Source organism: Mauremys reevesii, linkage group 4 (assembly GCF_016161935.1).
Source record: "Mauremys reevesii isolate NIE-2019 linkage group 4, ASM1616193v1, whole genome shotgun sequence".
NCBI lineage: Eukaryota > Metazoa > Chordata > Testudines > Geoemydidae > Mauremys > Mauremys reevesii.
The window spans coordinates 137,613,724-137,625,505 of record NC_052626.1 but is presented as its reverse complement, the minus strand read 5'-3'; positions in this window follow the sequence as shown (position 1 = coordinate 137,625,505).

The window sequence follows — 11,782 nt, the reverse complement described above, 5'->3', positions numbered from 1 at the left end:
GTAGCCTGTTTGGGAAGTTACAGTTGATGCAATATTTTGTTTCATGATACTCAAGATCTAGCAGGCAAAGATGCAGTAGGAGGCCATGGGCTATTTGGAATCAGGAACTATTGAAGGAGCATAGGAATTGTCATATCAGATCAGATCACTGGGCTGCCTAGTCATGCAGCCAGCTTCTGGACTGGTCAATACCAGAAGAACTTTCCATCCTTAATGCACCTGAGCAATTGTGCAATGTTGCATGTGTCTGGGAAAGGTTCCTCTCTGACACACACATGCCCTTCCAAGGGGATCAACTTACACACAAAAAGCTCAACTCTGCCTATCAGCCCAGCACCCCCTACTCAAGCTGTGCACGGGGGTCCCTGGTGGGGAATATAATCACAAAGGCTATAGAGCTCAGCCACAACCATTACTGCTGTCACTAGGCTGTCAAAGCCTCCTTGCTGCTCCACAGCCTGGAGCAGCTTAATGGAAACTAGCAGTGAATCCACTATCCTTACCCCCACCCCTTCCTAAATCCCTCTGCCCCAGGGTGCACAGAAACCCATTTGGGTCTGGGCCCAGCACCATGGGTCCCTGTATACTCCCCTGAAAGCCTATGACTCCCTGGTTTACTGCGCAGAACTGCAATAGTGTGGGACAATCCTCAGCCATGGATTAGAGGCAGGATTTGCCCCATTGCAATGAGTTTATGGAGCTGTGTCATTGCCTTAACCCGAATCACTACAAATGTTACGGATGTTCCTGGAACCCTCCAACCCTTTCATAGGCCTCCTCCCAAGGTAGCTAATTCCACAGATCAGCTGCAGTAGGAAATTTTCCCTTCTGTTGGTTCCCCAAGTATCTGTGTAATAATCTGCTGGTTAGAGGAAGATACTGAGATCTGCTCAGGCTGACTGCAAATACGACACTATGCAAGATTAAGGAACAAAGGGGCATATCTGAAATTATTGAAAATGAAACACACACACAATTAGTAATGCTACAGTTCCATAAGTTGCATTAAGATCCTTATTACCTGGCACTTTATAATTGTAGAGTGTTATTTAAACCCAGTTTCTGACCTCAGCTATACCAGAGTAAAACTGGGATAGATATCCCTTAGTCCATTGAGCCTTGTTGGTATATTTAGCTACATCTTTCTATGGTAGCAGTTTTTTGAGATAGTAACTATGTTGCCCTCCTGAGATGTCCCCTCCCAATTCCTGATTAATGCTGTGGGACAAACAAGAGGGACCGTATCTCACCACTCATGAGCCCAGTACTTGCAGAGACAAAATTTTGAGGACTTAATCAGTCCTGTGTACCTGTAAAAGAGCATACTCACTGGTGGCTTGCCCCCTCGCCACTAGGCATAGCGTAGCAGGGTCTCTTTCTTCTGTACCCCTCCCAGCTGTCGCTCTGATCCTGCCACAGTCTGACTCTTCTTGTGACTCAGACCCCCAGCCAAGTCACATTTTAATCCCATCTCTTCCAGGGTAACAAAAAGTCCAGCAAACAGTCACCCAATCCTTGTATCTCATCTTCAGCCCTCAGCTCCAGGCTCTGCAGCCTCAGCTTCCCTCAGAGTGTTATTTGTCCTTATCAGGGCTTCCCATCAAGCAGCTGGCAGAGCACCCCAGGTCTACTGCCTACACTTGGATCCACTCCAGGGACCCTAGGATGAAGAGCTGAAGTCTACTCGAGTGGACATTTTGCCAGTGCCTACCATTAACATCTCTTCAGGCCTTTTCCCCAAACCCTTCCCGGTCTCTGTGCACTGAGCAACAGCTCCCAGGGTTTCTTCACACAGAACCAGTACCTGCCATTAGATTCAGAGCTTGTTCTAAGACTCTGTTTTCCCCTCTGTCTCTGAGCCCAACTCTCTCCCCAGCTGCCTTTGATCACCAATTATGCCTAAACACTCCTCAAGGTGCCACCCACTGGCTTAATTGGGCTCAGGCTTCTCTTATTCCATGGTTAGCCAGTGTGGAGTGTATACACTCCCATCACAGCGTGACATTGAGCAGTACATGCGCTGTGTGCTAGCTCTCTGCACAGGGTGGGAATTTCATCTCCAAGACCAACAAAACTCACGTTTTGCTGACTTTGCTGTCGTATTGCACGGCTTTGCCTTGGGAAGCTGCTGGTGACCTGAAACACTCTTGTGGCATAGGAAATTCCTCTGGTGTGTTTTTGGATCCTTTGGAGCAAAGCTTTGGAACTGCTGCATATGGAAAGAGAGGCTAACAAGGGGCCCGGCTGGGATATCCCTCCCTCAACAACCCTCTGATCCTGAACTGTGCAGGGAAGACCACACACTAGGGTGACCAGATGTCCCATTTTGGCTGGGACAATCCCCTTTTTAAGTCCTGTCCCAGCTGTCCTGACTTTTTTGGCAAAAGTGGGCATTTGTCCCGTTTGCTCTTGCCGACTTGATCAGTTGTCAAGAGCAAATGGGACAAATGTCCGCTTTTGTCAAAGGAATGCATGGGGGGGCCTTGGGCAGCCCTGCGTGGGGAGAGGGGCTTGGGCACTTGGGGAAGCAGCTCAGGCCAGCCCTACGTGTGTGTGGGTGTGGGGGGGAGGCTCTGGCTAGCCCCACATGGTGTCCCATTTTCCCTTTGGGAAATATAGTCACCCTACCACACACACACTCTAGGTGTAAAAGGACCCTGTTGGTGTCATCCCTCCCACCCACTATGTGGCCTTGGGGGAAACGGCAGAGAGCAGCCAGAGACTCCAGCTAGCAGGAACTGAAGCAGACAAGGCAGGGACCTCTGGCTGTTCCAGCTGAAATGACAGAATGTTTTCAGACTGTCTCTGCCCTGTGCTGAGAGGCTGTTTTCTCCAAACACCCCTCTCTAGAGTGACTATCAGTCCTGTTTTGGCCGGGACAGTCCCCTTTTTAAGCTCCGTCCTGGACATCCCAACTTTTCTTTTTCTGGACAGAAATGGGCATTTGTCCCATTTGCTCTTGACAACTGATCAGGAGGAACATTGAGGTGGGGAATGCAAGGAGCCAGGCAGTGGGGTTTGGGGGGCTCAGCCCCAGGCACAGAGCTTGGGGAAGTGCGGGGGGGCGGGGATTAGCCCCAGAGGTGCTCAGCCCAAGCCCCAGGCACAGAACTGGGGGGGGGGGTCAGCCCCAGCACGGAGCTCATGGGAGTCAGCCTCAGCCCTGGGTGGCAGGGAGGGAGGCGGATCTGGGGAGCCCTGTGGGCAAGGAGGGGCAATTTAGGCAAGCCCCAGGCCATCCCATATTTACTTTAGGAAATATGGTCACCCTACCCCTCCCTCACAGTCTCTTCACCTCTGCTCCACCCCACACCTGCTTCCTTACTCTTTTCTTGTTTGGCCTCTGTCCACCTCATTGTTCACTCTGCTGGTGAGATTATCCATTCCCTCACCCTGGTGCTGTCTGATCTGTTTAGATGGTAAGCTCTCTGGGGACTATTTACTACTGTGTTTGTACAGCTCCTAGCACAGTGGGGCTCTGGTCCATGCATGGGGCCCCACAGTGCTACAATAATAAAAAAGGATTGGCCTTTGTCTTTTAAATCTCATTTTCACCCAGGTTCTAATTGTGAGCTTAGAATGTAGGAGCTAGAATTCAACCTTGACCCCTCTGAATGCCTAAATTTAAACACCAAAAGCTACATCACCCCCTTGACTCAGACTCTGTTTGTAAGAATCGACATCAGAAGCCCTTTTTTCCATTATCACCGAGCCAAATCCAAAATAATGGAGCTCTGGTCTGCTTATTTATCTGAACAGAAAATCAAAGCAGGTTATCCAGGGACGTGATGTCTGCTTCAAGAAATGATGCAATTTTCATTCAGGGGAAGCAAAAGCAGGAGTTGAGGCTGACCGGCATGCCCAAGGGACACCCTGTGGAGCTGTTCAACAATGAGATATTTGAGACAGATGTCGATCGAGAAAAGACATGGCTTTCCCTTGCACATTGCAAGACTGGCCTACACAATTAGCAATGAAAGAATATTTTCAATGAAGGCATAAGTAACAACAAAATAGGTGCGAGACATTAGCTACTTATCAGTACTCACCTTTGCACTTGTGGCTTTTATGTTTGACTTGCTAAGGATTAGTATGAATAGTTAAAATGCCATCTTCCTACTGAGAGCTTTATGTAAAGCTTCATCTGATATATCCGTAAAAGAACCTTTCATTATTCATTATGAATAAAAGATGCTCGTTACTGGCAGGCACCTATTCCTAGGGCATCCCTGGCAGCCTGGTTCAGAACCAGGTGAGTCTCTCTGCCTCAGTTTCCCTTTAGGGGCTATTGATAAGTTCAATGGGGCTTTGTGATGGGATTCTGGGGTGCAATCCTGATGAGTGTGTCACTGCTTGTCCAGCAACCCTGGGTGCCTGACAGTGCTTTGCTGCTGTAGCTCCCAGCCTGGGATGCTCCCAGCCTGCCTACCAGCTCCCAGGCCCCATCCTGAAATGTCAGTGTGCCAGGCAGTCCTGATTAAGCAGCTCTGACCCCAGCAGCCTGTCGACAGCCCCACGGTCCCAATGTGTCATAGGCTTTCATAAATCACCTCACTTGATAAACTTGTGTAATGCAGTACTATTGTACACAACCACCTGAGTCACTTACTTATCACTTGAGGTTCAGACCCCCTGTCTTGATAGCAGAGATAAAGTTTCTCTTCCCTGCTGGAAGCTGTCTCCTCCCCTACTTGTTAGCTTGTTTACCTAATATGTCTCTGCCGGACAACCTGGCAGGTCAGAGAAGCAAATATTCATTCTTTTGTCTAGGGCAGGCCCATCTACCAACTCCCCAGGACCTGCCTGGCCTAAGCACATTTTAGTCATCATTCCAGCATACATCTATAACTCTCAATACACACCACATATATACATCACACAAGAATGTGAATGTCAGTGAGTTATTAATTTTCCAATGCCATGTTACAGGACACCTTTTCGATACCGATTATAACCCTAGTGAGCTGGGGTACACTGAACGGGTCACACCAGCTGAAACTCATTATTTGATACCAGTGAGCCCCTTGCTCTCTGGCCCTGGGATGATCTGAGGGTCACACCTCTCCCCTTACAAAGCTGCAGGAGGGTTTGCCATTGCCTGACTCAGAGGCAGCAGGTCAGAGCCCTCTTCCCTGGACAGGGCATCTGCCACCACATTTTATTTCTCCTTGATACAGAAGAAACCTGTTTTTCACCTTTGTTCACAGTCTCCAGGGCATAATATCATAGAGTATCCACACCTTCACCTGCAGAGTTGTTACAAACATGTCACCATCACATTAATGACCAGTGTGTTGTTAGCTTTCAAACGACGTATTACATGTTCCCTTTTAAATAAATCTCATGATGTCAGAGTGTGAGGTATAGTGAGTATGTCAGGCCTGATAAGAGTTGCTGAATAGGAAACCACCAATGGGCTTCTGTGTCATAGGCTTGTCTATAGTGAACAGTGGCCCTTCGGAGGTCTAGTTGATTAAAAGAACAGCCAAACATGATATGCAGTCGTGCCTTCACCCCAGCCTCCAAACAACACCTATGAACATCTGACAGCCCATTTAAGTCCTATTTTAAGGGCTTAAATGATGTAAAGGCCTTGTGTTGTCCCATTGTACTGGAATGAGTTTCATTTTTAATCTATTTCCCCAGCTGCCTGGGACCCATCTGTGAATTAACAGAGCACTCATCTATTAGAAAACATATGCTGACGTATCGTTATGCTAACTGTTGCTAATGGCTGGTATCAGGTTAGTCTTTGATCCAAAGTCAATCACAGACCTCCTGAAAGCCCATGGCTGTGCCAAGCACTCGTTCAGCCTGACCAGAAGAGTTTGGTGTTCCCCACATGTGGGGTCTGAAGAAGTTGCATCTTGTGGTTTTTTTGGGGTTTTTTTTTTTTTTTGATCTTGACAAAAGCTTGAATCAAATTGCTTCCATTTAAAATAGCACCTTGGCCAGGGAATGTAATATTAACGTTAGTCAGCACACCTCCTTGTGAACTTCAGGAAATTCTCAAAGGGTGGTTTGGGCTTTCACATGGCTTGTATTGGTTTAGCTTCTGAGAGTCAGACCATTATTCAAATAAACAACAAACAAAACACCCCAAACAAACCAACCAGTGTGTCGCAGCCCTGCCAACCCTCAGTGCCAGACACCAGCAGGAAAGATGATCCCTATAGATTGAGATGTCTGTTTGGAACACTGACTATGTATGTTACTGAAGCCCCGATTACTCAGTCAGAAGCAAGGCTACCATGGATAAGGCCCGGGCCGGTTATGCCCCTCTGCTCAGACAGGGTCAGGCCTAAACTAGAGCAGGACACTTTCCCTGCACTGTATCAGAGGGGTAGCTGTGTTAGTCTGGATCTGTAAAAAGCAACAAAGAATCCTGTGGCACCTTCGTCAGACACATTCACCCACGAAAGCTCATGCTCCAATACATCTGTTAGTCTATAAGGTGCCACAGGACTCTTTGTTGCTTTTTACAGATCCAGACTAACACGGCTACCCCTCTGAGACTTGACACCATGCAAGGCATTGCATTTAGCCGTATGGAATGGAAATCTATCAACCTCACATGCGTCTGACGAAGTGGATATTCACCCATGAAAGCTCATGCTCCAATACATCTGTTAGTCTATAAGGTGCCTCAGGACTCTTTGTTGCTTTTCCATGCACTGCAATTTATTATTTACAGCACTGGGAAGCCAACATCTTTGTCTTTCACAACAGCATTGGCACAATTTATTTTTGTCTTCTTTATCAGAACAACAAGGCTGGTTAATGGGGGGACCAGTTGCTGTGGTCACTTGACGCGACAAACTCTTCCAGTTGCTCTTTGTGCTGTGTAGCACAGCCTAGGATACATTGGGATTTGTTGCTTTCAGGGAGGAGAGAGGGGAAGAGAGGGTGGAGCAGAACTATCAATAGATGCACGTGTCATGCTGAATATATAGCTGGAAAGGGCTTTCAAAGAGCTGGTATTTAATTTGCTTTCATTTGACTGTGTTTGTCCACCTCAAAGAAACTTTGAACTTAACTTTGAACTCCACCACACAAGCTGTAATCCTGTTTCCCCCTTGTGAAAATTAAAGGCATCTATTATTTATTCTTAGAAAATGATGGATAATTTCAAAGCCTCTGGTCTGCAGTTGCTGCTATGGGAGGTAGGATGATAGGCAGAATGATCAAGGGAAATTATCGTAAATCATCTTCCCCTTTAAAAGATAATAGAAAGTAGTGAAGTGTGTCCTTGGACATGAAATTCACTTTTGTACAGAAGGTCAGCACAAGGCCTGTATTCCGTTGACAGCCCATTTAGAGCTTCAAAATAGGTATTAAACATGATTCCAGTGGTGCAAAAACCACATGCTGCTCATCTGTATGCCATGTGTGTGAATTTCATCTTAATGATGACCTGTTCTGTTCATTCTTTCTGAAGCACCTGGCATTGGCCACTGTCAGAGGACAGGATACTGGGCTAGGTGGACCTTTGGTCTGATGCACTATGGCCGTTCTTATGTTCTTAAGTGACACTGGGCAGCACAGATTGCTGGCTATTGTAATAACTACACTATGCAGTTCCTACACAGTTACTGATCTTTCAGCCCATTGCTTTGTAAAGATCTTCAGGTTACAGAGGTCTGGGTCTACCATTAAATTAGATTGATACAGCTACATCGCCCAAGGCTGTGAAAAATGTCTCACCATGAGCACTGCAGTTAGGTCAACCATCACCCTGCTGTAGACATGGTTAGGTTAAAGAAAGAATTCTTCTATTCACCCACCTACTGCCTCTTGGAGAGGCAGCTTAGCCCCGCTGATGGAAAAAAAACCCTTCTGTCAATGTAGGAAGCACCTACCGTGCAGCGCTATAACAGTGTAGCTACAGCTCCACTGCTATAGTGCTTGTAGTGTAGACATAGCCTGAGTGTGCCACACCAATAGAAAACCAAATCATACTGTGCTTGTTTGTTCACAAGACTCTGGCATCCTGACAACCTCCCGCCCCTGCCTCTTTTCTCTAAAAGAATTCTGGGTTTAAACTGTTTTTGCCGAAAAAGGTCAAGTTCAGGAATAAGCTTCTTTTCAACAACCAACATTTTCCCTAATCAATAGTGTACTGATCACCTGTCATAACATACCATTCTCATTTGGCTCCAACATCTTGTAGTGAATGGCCCTATTAGCCTTTCAGTTGCAGGGGTCTCTGTGCGGACGTGTATTGGATCAAATATGAAATGAGTTTGAGCAGCTCCAGCCTACTCATACAGGCTGGAAATGGAAAGGACCCATTAGGGTCCCTAGTCTGTTTCTGCCTGGCCATTACATGATTGTTCCCTATGGCATATTTCCTAGCCAATCATGCTGTCTAACCTTAAAAGTCTCCACTTCCTTGGGAGACTAATAATGAAGCTCACCGAAGAAGATTTTCTTAAAATAAGCGTAATCTTCTATTCCTTAATTTCATCCCACTGCTACTAGTTATACCCTACAGTCTCACCCTAAACAACTGCAGTAGATTTTTACATGAAGTACAAAGTCACTTCATAGTTTGGTGAAATGTTGAGGAGATGCTTGTCATGCAAACAGGCGAAGGAATAGAATTGCCCAGGTTATTAATGGTATGCGGAACATTTGTATCTATTATAACCCCCGTCAGCAGTGACTGGAAGTTTGTTCCTGACCTGTGCAAAACGGGTAGATTTGCGTCATTAATACAATCCCACGTGTCCATTGCACAGAACCATGGCCACAACTGGCACCATGTAAACCTTCTTCTGACAGCCTCTGCAGATGGGCCAAGGAGATGAATGGGACTTGAAGATTGCGCCAATCTTTCTTACCCTTAGCAATCATCCCTCTACATCATAGTAGAGACACACTGTCAAGGTGACACCTTTCATTGGCAAGCAGTAAAATATATGAAAACAAAACAGCAGTTTTCATATTAATTTCTTGCCTAGTTGCTCCAGATAATTTCTATCCCCATTAGATGTTAATAACCCTATAAGACTATGTTGGGTACAATAAGAAGATCTGGCTACCTCTGGCATTTACAGGATGCTCTAAAAATACTTGCATCTGCCCACTTCTGTTGCTGATTACATGCCTTTAAACTACTTTCCTTCCCTTATCACAGCTGTAGTCATCTACCACAAAGCTGGTATTTACATTTCAAATAAAAGTTAAGATTACACCCATGATGATCTTAACCCATGTTGTTATCCCCTCATTTATTTGTCCATAAGCAAAAGGTGATTTTAACAGAGTTGTGGGGAGATGGTAGAGAGCAGCTGCATTTAAATGCTCAACAATGCTTCTGAAACAACATTTTAAACTGGAAGTGAAAATACAATAATCTGATTGTGGCCCTATTGCAGAAAGGGAACAGGAGCGCTTTAAAGTGATGCAACACTATTAAAGAAAACTGGGAATACGGTTAGTATGTTGGCAACAGTATGAAAATGTGCCCTTAAAATTAGGGAGAGAGCCTTTGGAGTGAAATAATTGGGGGTTCACTTAAAATCATGTTCTGTTCTGCACATAGTGACTAACCAGGATATAATACGTGGATACTGTCATCTTTAATGCATTAATAGGGTAAAGGTAACACATTTACATGTAGCTAAGTATTTACCCACAAAAGAAGGCTGGACATTTATTTTAGAGCTGATGGTTTCTCTTTTATTTGTGTAGAGCTGAACATAATCTACTTTGTTTCCTTTTAAAAACAAAATCTTGAGCTTACTTTTATATCTGCAGTGGATTGGATAAGTGTATGGGATTCAAACATAGTTGAATGCTGCCTGACTAATTATAATCCACTCATTTGTAGTGAGTACTGCACTTTGCCCACTTTCATTGCTTTATTTTAATACTGAGAATTAATGACTCTACCAAAAATCCTTAGCTAGTCATAACATGCCACTGATTTCTAATCTGAACTCCCCATGGATTCTGTGGAGGAAATCATTCGGGAATTTGCTTAAGTAAGGATGGATTGAGAATTCAGAATTTGCCCCTGAATTCAAGAAAAAACCTTTAGGTCAATACCATGGAAGGCAATAAAATTTCCTGCTCCACTGATTTTTTTCTAGTATGTTGTCAGTTTGGGTTAAAGAATGACTGGGAAAATATAACCTTGGTTATTCCAGTCATCTGATTAACCTCTGCTCTATAGGAAAATTAGAATTTAAGGGACCGTTGAGGAAAAATTGAACTGCACTAAGTAGAGCTAGGGTGAGCATGATGCATACAAACAAGGATTGAGCAGTTTTTACAGCAGCACGGTTTGGTTTTATGGTGACAAGTCTTTAATTCCCAATATTGTATACATTCATTGCAAAGAAGTGTTCTCATAAGGAATAGTCCTATCCCTTTTCTTTCCTTGAGAGGTGCTGATTCCAAGAGTGACTAACCAAATGACTCATGTCATCGGGCTCTCATGCACTGAACTATAGTAAAAATACGTCATCTATTTTAAGTTGGCTTTTAAATACTATCCCCATAAGGATACATTTGTAATATATGCAACAAGTAAGCAGGCAGGGGGAAGAAACAAGCCCTTAGTTTGAGTTTCTCTGAAATTCTAAGCATTTAAGTCTTTTTAATTTTAGATCAGGCACAATTTGATTTAGGCCAAGTACTTTTCTCTCTGACCTTCAGAATATATTAAACAATGGTGTATTTCCACCCACCTCCATTTTGTTCTGTTTCCATGTTCCTGCTCAAACTGAAGGCACAGGCAGCAGTCGACCTACAAGAAGGATTCAATGTGAGTTGTAGTCTCAGCAGAGGGAAGCATTTCCTTGCCCCTGGGGTTGACACAATCCTGCGCCAGAGAAGTAGGTTAGCAATCACACCCCCGGGAATGGTCATGGCAGATCACTCTGATATTTTCTGAACAACGCAGGGCCAAGGTGCACTTCAATATTCAATAGATGGAAACCAACAAATAGTTCCTTCCAGCACACAGTTAAATAGGAATCATGGCACAAAGATTTCTGTTGTGCAATTAGAATTTGTTAGCACCCTTGGTGGCTGCCTCAGCACAGAACTCAAGGTCTGAATCGGCTATGGATGCTAATGCCCCCCATTTCTTCCATCCATCTCAGCTGCCTTCTGGGAAAGAGTGAGGGGCATTGTCAGGGGGTACTGCAGAGACATTTCATCCCTACTGCCTGTGCTGCAGGTGTTCTCTCCTGTGCAGAGACACAGCGTGAGAAGAAAGCCTGTTCTGAGACTTCCAAGCCAGTTGTGCAGTCTCAGAAGGTTCAGTTAGATTCCCCTGAACTGTTTGGTGCTTTCCTGTACTTACTCTCATTTCCCAGCAGTCTGAAGTTCATTCATTTCTAATTTCTATGGATGTCAAGCCAATGGCCCCAATCTCCAGTTAGCGTGAAGTGGTGTAACTCCAGTGAAGTCAACAACGGCTTATGCCATCTGAGGATCTGGCTCAACAACTTTAACCATCCCCTAAATGAACATAAGAAAAATAAGAAAGCCTGAAGGGGGAAAAAAGCACATTTTAATTCCCTGCAGAATCTAAAGCGTTAAGTTGTATGCGGAAGCAACAGTCAGTGATTTTAAGTTCAGCAGCTTGAAAAAAGCTGTGTGCACACTCAAAGTATATTTATCCAATATGCTAACAAGGGTCTTTGGAGGGGAAGGAATAAGTCAAGGGGCATGCATACAAGAAACAACTTTACACTCAGTTCTGCATTAGACTCCCAACGTTATTACACCTTTTCAGAAACCTGACATTTTTAGAAGCAGGAGACAG